The sequence below is a fragment of the Myotis nattereri genome (genome assembly GCF_964212035.1).
Source record: "Myotis nattereri genome assembly, chromosome: 4".
Classification (NCBI taxonomy): Eukaryota; Metazoa; Chordata; class Mammalia; order Chiroptera; family Vespertilionidae; genus Myotis; species Myotis nattereri.
In genome coordinates, this window is record NC_138079.1 from 1,264,848 (window position 1) to 1,275,220 (window position 10,373).

General features: G+C 59.9%; 1 protein-coding gene across 1 annotated transcript in view; it reads right to left on the bottom strand.

Moving 5' to 3' along the window:
- The window catches only part of GZMK (granzyme K), a 39,380-nt gene extending 29,007 nt beyond the window's left edge, over positions 1–10,373 (bottom strand). The window contains exon 1 of the mRNA XM_081089701.1: positions 10,151–10,373. The gene's annotated coding sequence lies outside the window, so the exon portion shown is untranslated. The remainder of the gene's footprint in view (positions 1–10,150) is intronic.

Genomic DNA, 10,373 nt, shown 5'->3' on the forward strand with positions numbered 1-10,373 from the left:
CCCTTCCCTCCGGGTGCTGGTGTCTGTCTGTCCCGAACGGCTCTGCCGTCTTCTGACTATTCTTCACAGCAGTGGTCTCCACATGTTTGGATTCTGCACGCTTTGATGGCAATACTTTTGAGCATGTGATTTTAAACTAGATACACAGCATAGTCTTAATACAATATCTATAATAAAATAAAAGCACAATATGCTAATTAGACCAGACAGCCAAATGACCTTCTGGACATCCTTCCAGACGACCTTCCAGAGGAAGCTGGGGCTACGAGGGCTGAGGCAGCCACTACAGCTGTGAGGGCTGAGCCCCTTGCATGAATTTCGTGCACCGGGCCTCTAGTGCTCATCATAAAACACTCAAGCTAGGAACTTTTAAAAGCCATACAAGATAAATGTAAACAGTAGTTCTGAAATTTTTTTTCCTGAACCCCATGGATCAATCTGGGAAACACCAGAGAAGCAAAGGAAAATGCCAAGGTCAGTGGTCTCCAATGAGGCCCAACTTCATTGATACTGAAGAGAAAGCAAGTGGGCATATATTCCATGTAATAAATACTTCTGCAATGAATGGGTGAATGCATGAGAGGAAGGGTAAATGGGTAGATAGGTAGGTAAAGGGATGGATGAGAAGAGGGATGGACAGATGGGAAGAGGAATGGAGGGATAGATGGATGGATGGACAGATGGACAGATGGACGGATGGATGGATGGGAAGAGGATGGATGGATGAGAAGAGGGATGGATGGATAGATGGATGGACAGACAGATGGACGGATGGATGGATGGATAGATGGATGGACAGACGGATGGATGGATGGATGGATGGATGGATGGATGGATGGGTAGATGGATGGACAGACAGATGGACGGACAGATGGATGGATGGGCAGAGGGATGGATGGATGGATGGGAAGAGGATGGATAGATGGATGGACGGACAGATGGACGGACGGATGGATGGGCAGAGGATGGATGGATGGAAGAATGAAACAGGTGACAGGCCTCTGTCCCCCACAGAACAGCAGCTACTAAGGGGTCTTTCACCTGCCAGCTCCCTGTCCCCCTGACGGCTGCTTGTCCTGCCTCCTGGGACATGAGTGACTGAACACTGTGAGCATACGATCGAGCCAGTAAAGTGGACAAGTAGGTTGGCCAGGGGAGCTCTGCTCCCTCAGGCATTGGGGACACCCTCCCTTCCCCACCGTCAAGGTGCAGACACCTCGCTTTACATGACTCCCTTCCCCCCAGTTGGAGAGCAGCTGTTTTCTAAAGTGACACCTTCATTGGGTTTCCCCCCAAACATTCACGTTCGTGTCCATGGAAACAATTGCCTCTTCGCACGGCTGGACACTGAGCGGCCTTGGTGAGCTTCTACTGCCGCCGCTGGCCATGCAGGTGCACCCAGGGGGCTCCTCGCGCGTCTCCAGGGGCACCCAGAGGCAGCGGGTACCAGGGGACGGAGACGCCGTGATTTCCGCAGACGGCCACGGGGAGGCTGCCTGCGCGTCTCCACTGTATGGTGAGTGGAAACGCCTGCCGCAATGCCCTCTGAATAATCTTCTTTTGGGAAAAAAATACATAAATATAGAGATATTCATATTGGTGCTTATCTTGTTCTTTATATTTTTAGCTAGTTCCTGGAAACTTCAGTGAGTGTGACAGTTGGGAAAAAGAATAAAGCTCCCTCCATTTTGGAGCATTTACGTTGAAACACACAAAAACAAAGCAGCCGTTCGCTACATACACAGTGACGTGGGAACAGAACCCTCCCTGTATTTCAGTCGTTTTGAGATGGCCTTTGTCATCTGGGCACTTCGGTAGATATCGAAATAGGGTTCCAAACCAAGTAAACGTAGAGAATCGTGGTTTCCTTATAACCCCCAGGAAGGCTGCCAGGCACGGAGCACGCGTGGCACCTCTTCTGGAACAAATGATTGGTCCCACGGAAGCCAGGCCAGGGAGTCCTCGGAAGGGAGGAAGGACGCTCCCTGCATCTAAGCTCACGCCTTACAATGCAGTGACCTCTGCTCCTGCCCAGGTGTGGAGCCCGAGCGGGCGGCCAGGCCTCCAGGGCGTTGGATTTTTAAAAAATATATGTTTATTGATTTCAGAGAGGAAGGGAGAGGGAGAGAGAAAGAGAAACATCCATGATGAGAGAGAATCATGGATCGGCCGCCTCCTGCACGCCCCACACTGGGCATCGAGCCCGCAACCTGGGCAAGTACCCTGACCGGGAATAGAACCGTGATCCCCTGGCTCCTAGGTGGACGCCCAGTGGCTGGCCACCAGGGTTTTAAGGCATTTCCTGACACCTGGGGAGTTGGCAAACATTTCCTGTGTTTGTTGCGTCTCGAGAAAACAGGAATGCACAGCGTGGAAGTGATTATTAAACACACGTCGGGGTGACCTCCACGTCGGCAGTTCCCAGGGTGAGGTTCATGCTCTTAAACCCGATCATCCTGTTTCTCTGAAGGGAGGGGGGTCGTTGGCATAGCGATCCGGCCGCCGACCGAGCGGTGGGAGGGACCCTGCGGCCGGGCTGCACAGCGCGGTCAGGACGGTACCAGAAGCCCAGTGGCTGTGACCCTGAACAGCAGCTCACAGAGACAGGGAGCCACACGTGCCTGTGGGCAGCTCTGTGCTCACGGCAGAGCTCCCCGTGTGAAGGACCCTCTGCTGACCTCAGGTCCCAGGGGAGGCCCGCGAGCCCGTGTCGGGGGAGCCGGGATGCGCTCCCACGAGCTCGCTGGGCGGTGGCTCCGGGCTTCCCCTGTGCCGGGTGGGTGGCGGCTCCCGTGCGGAGCGGAAGGGCCTTTGCCCATGTTCTGTGCTGGGCATTCTGTGTTGTCACTGAGTCTGACGTACGTATGCTCAGCTTTCCAACGATGGCAGGCAACGGAGGTGGTACCACGTGAGCAGCCTCACGCTTTTGGGATTTCAGGTGTCCGTCATGTGCATCCAGGCTGGACCAGGGGAGCCTTGAACGTGTCCCGTTAAAGATGAATTCTTAAGGGCACCGGAGAGCGCCCCTGGCTCCTGGACGGAGCTGAGGCTGCCGTGAGAGGGACCGAGTGACCAGTGACAGTCAGTGGGCATCATCTGTCACCTCCCGCGCCCACCACAGAGATGACCGTTCCTACAGGACAAACAATGTTCTATTTCAGTCGGCAGCAGCCTGAGCCTGCGCTGGACACAGCACAATGCTGCCGGGCCGAGGCCTGCGGGGGTGGGGGGGGGGCAGGGGGCAGACGGGCACTTCCCCGCTATTTTTAGTGGCCGATTCCTGCCTTTTATTTTGGGACTCGGCCCGCTTCCTTCGCGGCTTCCCCTCTGGCGCGTACCTCTCTTCCTTACATGGGGCCTGCGCCGCCTTTTCCCACCTTCGCAGGAAGCCCTGGAATGCGGCTCCGGAAGCGCCGCCGGCCTTGGCACCGCGGAGCCCGGGCTCGAAAACAACCGAGAAACTCGGGGTCGCGGACGACTTTCTAGTATTTAGTGAATCGGACCCTCGGCCGGTCACAGGCCAGCGATCGGCAGGCGCTGATCACCTTCTTCACTGACTCGTCTCGTGCCTGTAGACGCCGAGGGGTTTGAACATGGACCGTGTCGCCGATAGATCTAGACGGGAGCAAAGCCCGGAGTAGAAAGTGGGAAGGAATCCAGCAGGTCCATTTGGGGCGAGTTCACCGTTGTCTCCACCAGTTAGGGGTCCCCAGGGGCAGAGTGAGGGGTGCGAGGGTACGTGTCTTTATACCGGCCGGCGTGGCTCCGTGGTTGAGCGTCGACCTATGAACCAGGAGGTCAGGGTTCGATTCCCAGTCAGGGCATAGGCCGGGTTGTGGGCTCGATCCCCAAGAGGGGCGTGCAGGAGGCAGCCCATCCATGATTCTCTCCCATCATTGATGCTTCTATCTCTCTCTCCCTCTTCCTTCCTCTCTGACATCAATAAAAATATATTTAAAAAGTAAAAAATCACAAAGAGCCCAGAGAGACAGTGGGATGGACACAAACCTGAACCCACAGGTGCATGTGAATCAGGTGCACGTGAACCGTGTGCGCAAGTTTGTGCTTCTTTGGTTGCAAACAAAACAAAACAGTGAAAAACTTCCACCAGATGTAACTTATTGGTGGAATATGGGGGGCGGGGGCCTCACAAAATGGAAAACAAAACCCTGCAGGAGTCCTTGGAGGTGTGGGAGCTGGGAGGTGCAGGCAGGGGGTGGGGGCACCTTGCTGGGAGGTGCAGGCAGGGGTTGGGGGGCACCTTGCTGGGAGGTGCAGGCAGGGGGTGGGGGGCACCTTGCTGGGAGGTGCGGGCAGGGGGTGGGGGGCACCTTGCTGGGAGGTGCAGGCAGGCGGTGGGGGGCATCTTGCTGGGAGGTGCAGGCAGGGGGTGGGGGGCACCTTGCTGGGAGGTGCAGGCAGGGGGTTGGAGGTGTGGGAGCTGGGAGGTGCAGGCAGGGGGTTGGAGGTGTGGGAGCTGGGAGGTGCAGGCAGGGGGTGGGGGGCACCTTGCTGGGAGGTGCAGGTGGCGGGCCAGGGGCGGGCACTGTGCTGGGAGGTGCGGTTGGGTGGAGGCGGCGGTTGTTTGCTCCCAGCTCCCCATCTCCACGCCTCTGAACCCCTTTTCTGGGGGTTCCTCTCCTCTGACATTGCAGCCCATTCCAGTGAACAGCTCAGTTGCGACAAGGCCTTCCTGTGTGGGAGGGTCACCTTCGGATGCAGCCACAGCCACCAGAGCCACCAGAGCCACCAGAGCCACCAGAGCCCGGTCTGGCCCCTGGGAGGCTGGTCCCTGCGGCGGCACCGCTTTGGGAAGAGCCGGGCCGGGTGAGATGACAGGCAAGACAACCGGGGGGCAGGGGCTGGGCCAGAAGGAGGGCCTTGGGAAGCAAGACCCCCAGGCGAGGTAGGAAGTGGGGTCCACTCTGCCGCCTGTGGGAAGAAGTGAGCTCCACGCTCCCAGGTTGTGGGAAAAGTTTTCCCCCAGTGACTCGAAAACACGGGCTTGTTATTCTGAAAAAGCCGGCACTTCCTCATTCCACACAAACAATGTGACAGGCCTGGGCCCGGCCAAGGTTTTCTAAGAATAGAACTCACTCAGCGGAGGGGAGCTGGAAACCCTGGGTTCGCAGGGCAACCCCACTGTGGCTCCCACAAAGGAAAACACCGCCTGCTCCTCCGGGGGAGCCAGGGCCCCTGTCCTGCACGGCCTGGACCTGGGCATCGCGGGAGCACGACTGGCTGTCCCACACCTGAAGGGGCGCTGGCCCGGGCCGCGGAGGGCGTTTGCTGTGGAGCTGACTTTGCAGAAATCAGACAGACAGCACACGTGGCCGCGATGCCCGGGCAGGCGCTGTGGGCACACGTGGCCGCGATGCCCGGGCAGGCGCTGTGGGCACACGTGGCCGCGATGCCCGGGCAGGCTCTGTGGGCACACGTGGCCGCGATGCCCGTGCAGGCGCTGTGGGCACACGTGGCCGCGATGCCCGGGCAGGCGCTGTGGGCACACGTGGCCGCGATGCCCGGGCAGGCTCTGTGGGCACACGTGGCCGCGATGCCCGGGCAGCGCTGCGGCTGGACGGGCTGGCCTCCAGTCTGGCCGGCACAGGACTCTGCAGACTCCAGGCTCCTGCTAAGCTCGCTTGAGGACAAGGGACAGTGTGGGGAGCGGCTACCGAGTTTGGGCAGGTTCAAGCCTGGGGCTGGTCAGAGGACACGATCCTCTCCTGGCAAAGCCACGTGCAGGTCCCAGCACAACTGTAGCCAAAGGCTCTGGCTGTGAGCTTGACCTGATGGTTGGAACCTGTGGCCCCCGTGGCTGAGTGATGTGGGCTGCGGAGGGGCAGCAAGTAAACAAAGCTCGATCAGGTGCATGTGACTGAGTGGATCCGAAACCCGAGGGAACGTTGTAAACATCTTGACCCGCCCTCGCTTTGCCTCGTGGGATCGGCTATGAAATAAAGACGCGGCTTGCAGGCCGTGGCGCTGTCGCTAGCTCTGCATCAGAGAGGGCAGCGTCCCACCCAGCCCCGGCTTCCTTCTCTTGTCTGTCTTTTCTCATCCTTCACTGCCCCGCCCCCCCCCCCCCCCCCCGCTGCCTCAGGCTCACCCATGGCCGTGTGGGCCCCGCACAGGACAGAAGCCAGTCAAAGGGGCTTAGGTTAAAAGAAGAGGCGGAGGCTGAGCTGAGGGTATAAAACTCCCCCGTGGGCCTGGCCCCAGGGAGGTGGGAGGCCTCTGGACAGAGACAGCGCTCCTCTTCCCGCTGTGGTCGGTGGTCCTGTGACTTTGCTTCTCATCTCATTTGACTTTTTTTTTTAAAATATATTTTTATTGATTTCAGAGAGGAAGGGAGAGGGAGAGAGAGAGACACCAATGATGAGAGGGAATCATGGATCGGCTGCCTCCTGCACGCCCCACATGAGGATCGAGCCTGCAACCCAGGCAGGTGCCCTGATTGGAAATCGGACCTTGACCTCCTGGTTCATAGGTCGACACTCAACAACGAGCCACACCGGCCGGGCTTGTTGACTCTTCACGCCGGGGCCACTCTCCCGCTGCCTCTGGCTTCTCCGGCTTAACGATGATTCTGTTATTGATGATGAGAACATAATACCAAGAGCAGCGGGCCCCGAGCGAGTGTTTATTCTGCACCAGCGCTGCTCTGAGAGCTTTACCTGCGGTAGTTTGTTTGGTCCTCACGCAGCCCCACGAGGCGCCCCGGCTGCGCACCCGTTTTCCAGGTGAGCACACTGACCACACAGCTCGTGGTGGCAGAGCCGGGCCTCACACGCAGGCAGGGGCTTTGGGCTCCTCCATCGCTTTGGCCGACACGAGGCATTGCCACCTGTGGGCAGTGATTCCTCCCCCAGCTCTGCTGAGCCTTTGTTCCTGGAGTCCCACCCACCACGTGAGCTGACGACGACACCGTCTCTGGAGGTCAGTGTCAGTGCTGGAGAGAAGAGCCCGGATCGGTCGCAGGCCAACCAGCTCCTCCGTAGACAATGTGTCTGTCCCAGCTCGCTCCCCGTGCAGCCAGGTTCTGCGGTGGCGAGTGACAGGGACCCAGGGGGACACCACACGGTGAGAAAGGGCGCACTGGCTCTCCTCACTGTGGGCCTTGCTGGCTTCAGGTCTGGCTTACTCCAGGGGCTACACGTACATCACCAGGGTCTCCCTCCCTCCCCCATCTCGGGAGCAGGGGTTGGGGCTGCCCATCAGGCCCTGTGACTGCACAACTTTCTCTGCAGCTACGGTCGAAAAGAGTCCCCGCAGTGCCCTGGCCAATGGGAGACAGGACCTTCCCAAGGAAAGAAAGGTTTGGGCGCCAAAGGAAGACGGAAAAGTGGTGGCATGCAGCCCCCATTCCTTCCGACCTCAGACCCCGGCTTCACAGGGACCCCCCCCCCCCCGCCCCCCCCTGCTGGGCTCTCCCAGCACCGAGTGCCCTGCGGCCTCTGAGGCGGCAATTCCCACCCGCTAGGCGCGCAGCGGCCGCTCCGTGGCCCCGCGAACACCAGGGAGCAGGCCGTGCTCGGCACAGCCAGGAGCCCAGTGAGCACAGAACATTCAGGGCTCAGGGCTTCTTGCTCCGTCGGGGAAACTGGGCGTGGCCAAGCGTCCTCCCTCCTGGGCGCTGCTCTTCATCGTGCGTTTGGTGAGCGTGGCCTTCGACGGGCCAAGAGCAGGAAGCCGCCGCCAGGACTCCGGCCCTCCGTCCAGGGGCAGCCGGTGGGACACGGCTGTTCTTCCCAACCCTCTTCTGAGACCCGGGTCCACCTCGCTGGGCAGCTGTGCCAACCGCCCTGCCGCCCCCCTCACCCCCCCGTCCGGAGGTGGGCTCACACCCAGGGGGCGGCTATGGCTGGTCCTCCAGGCAGGGCCTGAATGTTGCTGCGGGTGGCGGAGAGGGTGGAGCCAGCCACCTCCGAGCTCACACGCCCTGTCCCCACGCCTGTCCCCACGCCGGAGGCTGGCCACCTCCAGGGCCCTGACCCCCGGCTGTGCCAGGAGGAAGCAGGGAGCGTGGCCTGGGTCTCCTCATTGTCTTCTCTCCTCAGGGTCAGGGGACGCGGGTCTGACCCCAGCGCTGGCCATCTGCAGACAGTCGTCCTGGAGGTGGGGGTAGGTGAGGAGCCTGCTGATGCCAGAGCACTGACAGGCAACAGGGTGCTGGAGGCCGCCCAGAGCTCCAGGAGGGGGTCGGGCAGGTGGATCGGCCCGGGGAGCCCCCTGCGTGCTGCCCAGAGGCCCCACAGGAAGGAGGACTCGCCGGCCCACAGCTGAGAGCGCTCGGCAGGCAAATGCCCTCATCTGTCAGGGCCGCCTCCGCCACAGACAGGCTCTCAGGGGGTCGCCTGCGTCCGTAGACTCACCACTTGGGGACCCAAAGGCCCAGGCCCCTCGCTGCATTGTGGGACAGCTCTGCCAGCTCCCAAACTCCCGGGAAGACGGCGTCACAACTCGGCTTCTCTTTCTTGTCTGATCCTGCCCCCTCCCGTCCCCTCCCCTGTCTTCTCCTCCCCTCCCCTTCCCTGCCCTCCCCTCCCTCCCACAGGGGCTGCCCCGGAGCCTCCCCAGTGAGCCCCCTGCAGTTCATCTCCATCTCTCATCGGCTTCTCGGGGAACTCCAGCCGTGACAAGCACCCAGCTAGGGGCTCATGGGGTTCCACAGCCCAGGTTTGCTCCCCAAACTGTAGCCAGAGGGGCTGCCACGGCTGCGGGTTTCTGATCTGTTGCCCCGAGTGGGTGTCCTTTTTGGGGCTCCTCTGCCTGGAGGGAGCCTATGGGTGACTCCCCAGCTGGGAGGGACTACCTGGTCCCTCAGCTGCCTGTCAGCCCAGCTCCATAGGGCCAGGGTGCAGGCCTGTGACTTAATCTGGATAAACTATAAAAAAGACAAAAATATTTCTGGAAAAAAATCAAGGAGGAAGTGAAATAGTGTGTCTTGAATTTGAGGAAAAAAATAACCTCAAAGGAAATTCCACGGTGGTGCATCAGAGCCCAGGGCCTGGGACCTCATTAATCTTCAGGAAAAAATGCAAAACGGAAGTCGCTGCTCGGATTGAGGGCAGCCCCGCGGGGCAGGAGATGCCGAGGGTCCGTGGCTATTTGCTATTTAGGCACAGCCCAAACCTCCGGGCGTGGTGTGTGCCCCGGGCACTGCGGCCGCTCACCCCTGTCCCCACGGAGGGGCGGGCGGACGGGCGGGAACCAGAGAAGAGGCCTCGCAGCTCCACCAGGACCACCTGGATTTAATCTTAGGCCGAGTCACAGGGGCGCCAGCGGGAGCGTCCACACAGCCCACACGGGAGAGAGAAGCCTTTGCGGGAGGACTCGGGCCGGGAGAGCGGCTCGAAGAGTCACCCTGAGTTACTTGGCTGCATCACCGTCCTGCACAGAACGGGAGCCCCACACGGACAGGAGAGGGCATCCTGTGTCCCTGATAAGCCGGGTCCCACCTTTCACAGACGTTAGAAGAGCAATAAGGGCTTCGTCATGAATGAACGAATGAATGAATGAACGAATGAATGAACCCAGCCCGATCAACCCAGACCTGATCAACCCAGGTCCTATTGTAACTGGACAATCAATGGGTCTCCGCTGCCTGTCCCTCCCTGCGCCAATGAAGCAGAAACAGGGCTGAGTCCTGTGTGAGCGTTCATTCCAGTCCTGCCGGCAGCAGGGAGAGCAGCAGGCCACCCACACACGTCTGCTCTGCGCCCCATAAACCAGCTGTTTATATTGGGCAGAAGGACAAAGACTACATGGGAAGTGGGCAAAGGGTGTGCCAAACGGGCAGTTCACAGGCAATGGGGGCTGGAGACCTGCAAACACCTGCAGGTATGCAAAGGCGGGGGGTCTTCAAAGCGCTGGCGATATGCAAAGAGCTGGCGGCTCTGGTTTCTGCAACAGGTTGCTCATCTCTCCATGGTAACAGGCAGCTCCCCGATGGGGAGGACGGGCTGCATTCCCAGGGGAGCTCCCAGGCCCCACGTGCACCTCCCAGCCAGGTGAGAACGTGCCTTCACGGTTAACAGCATTTAACATTTGTTACAATCATAGCTGGTCCCCCCTCTTCTACCTCTACCCCATCAATTTCACAAAGTGCCCCCCTCAACCCCCCGACTTATTCACCCCACACACTTACCAGCTGCCTTCAGACACCAGAGCCTGATGCGCACGCTAGCTCCCGGGAGAAGGACCGGCTGTTGGCAGAGAGGGCGACACGGCAGCCCAGCTCTGAGGTGAGGTGTGCCCACGGCGCCGAGGGACTCGGGAGGCCTCTCCGAGGAGAAGGAGGCGGGTCAGTGTCATCAGGAACAACGCAGGTCCAGGCGTCTGAGGCGTGGAGGTATGTGCGACCAGGGCCC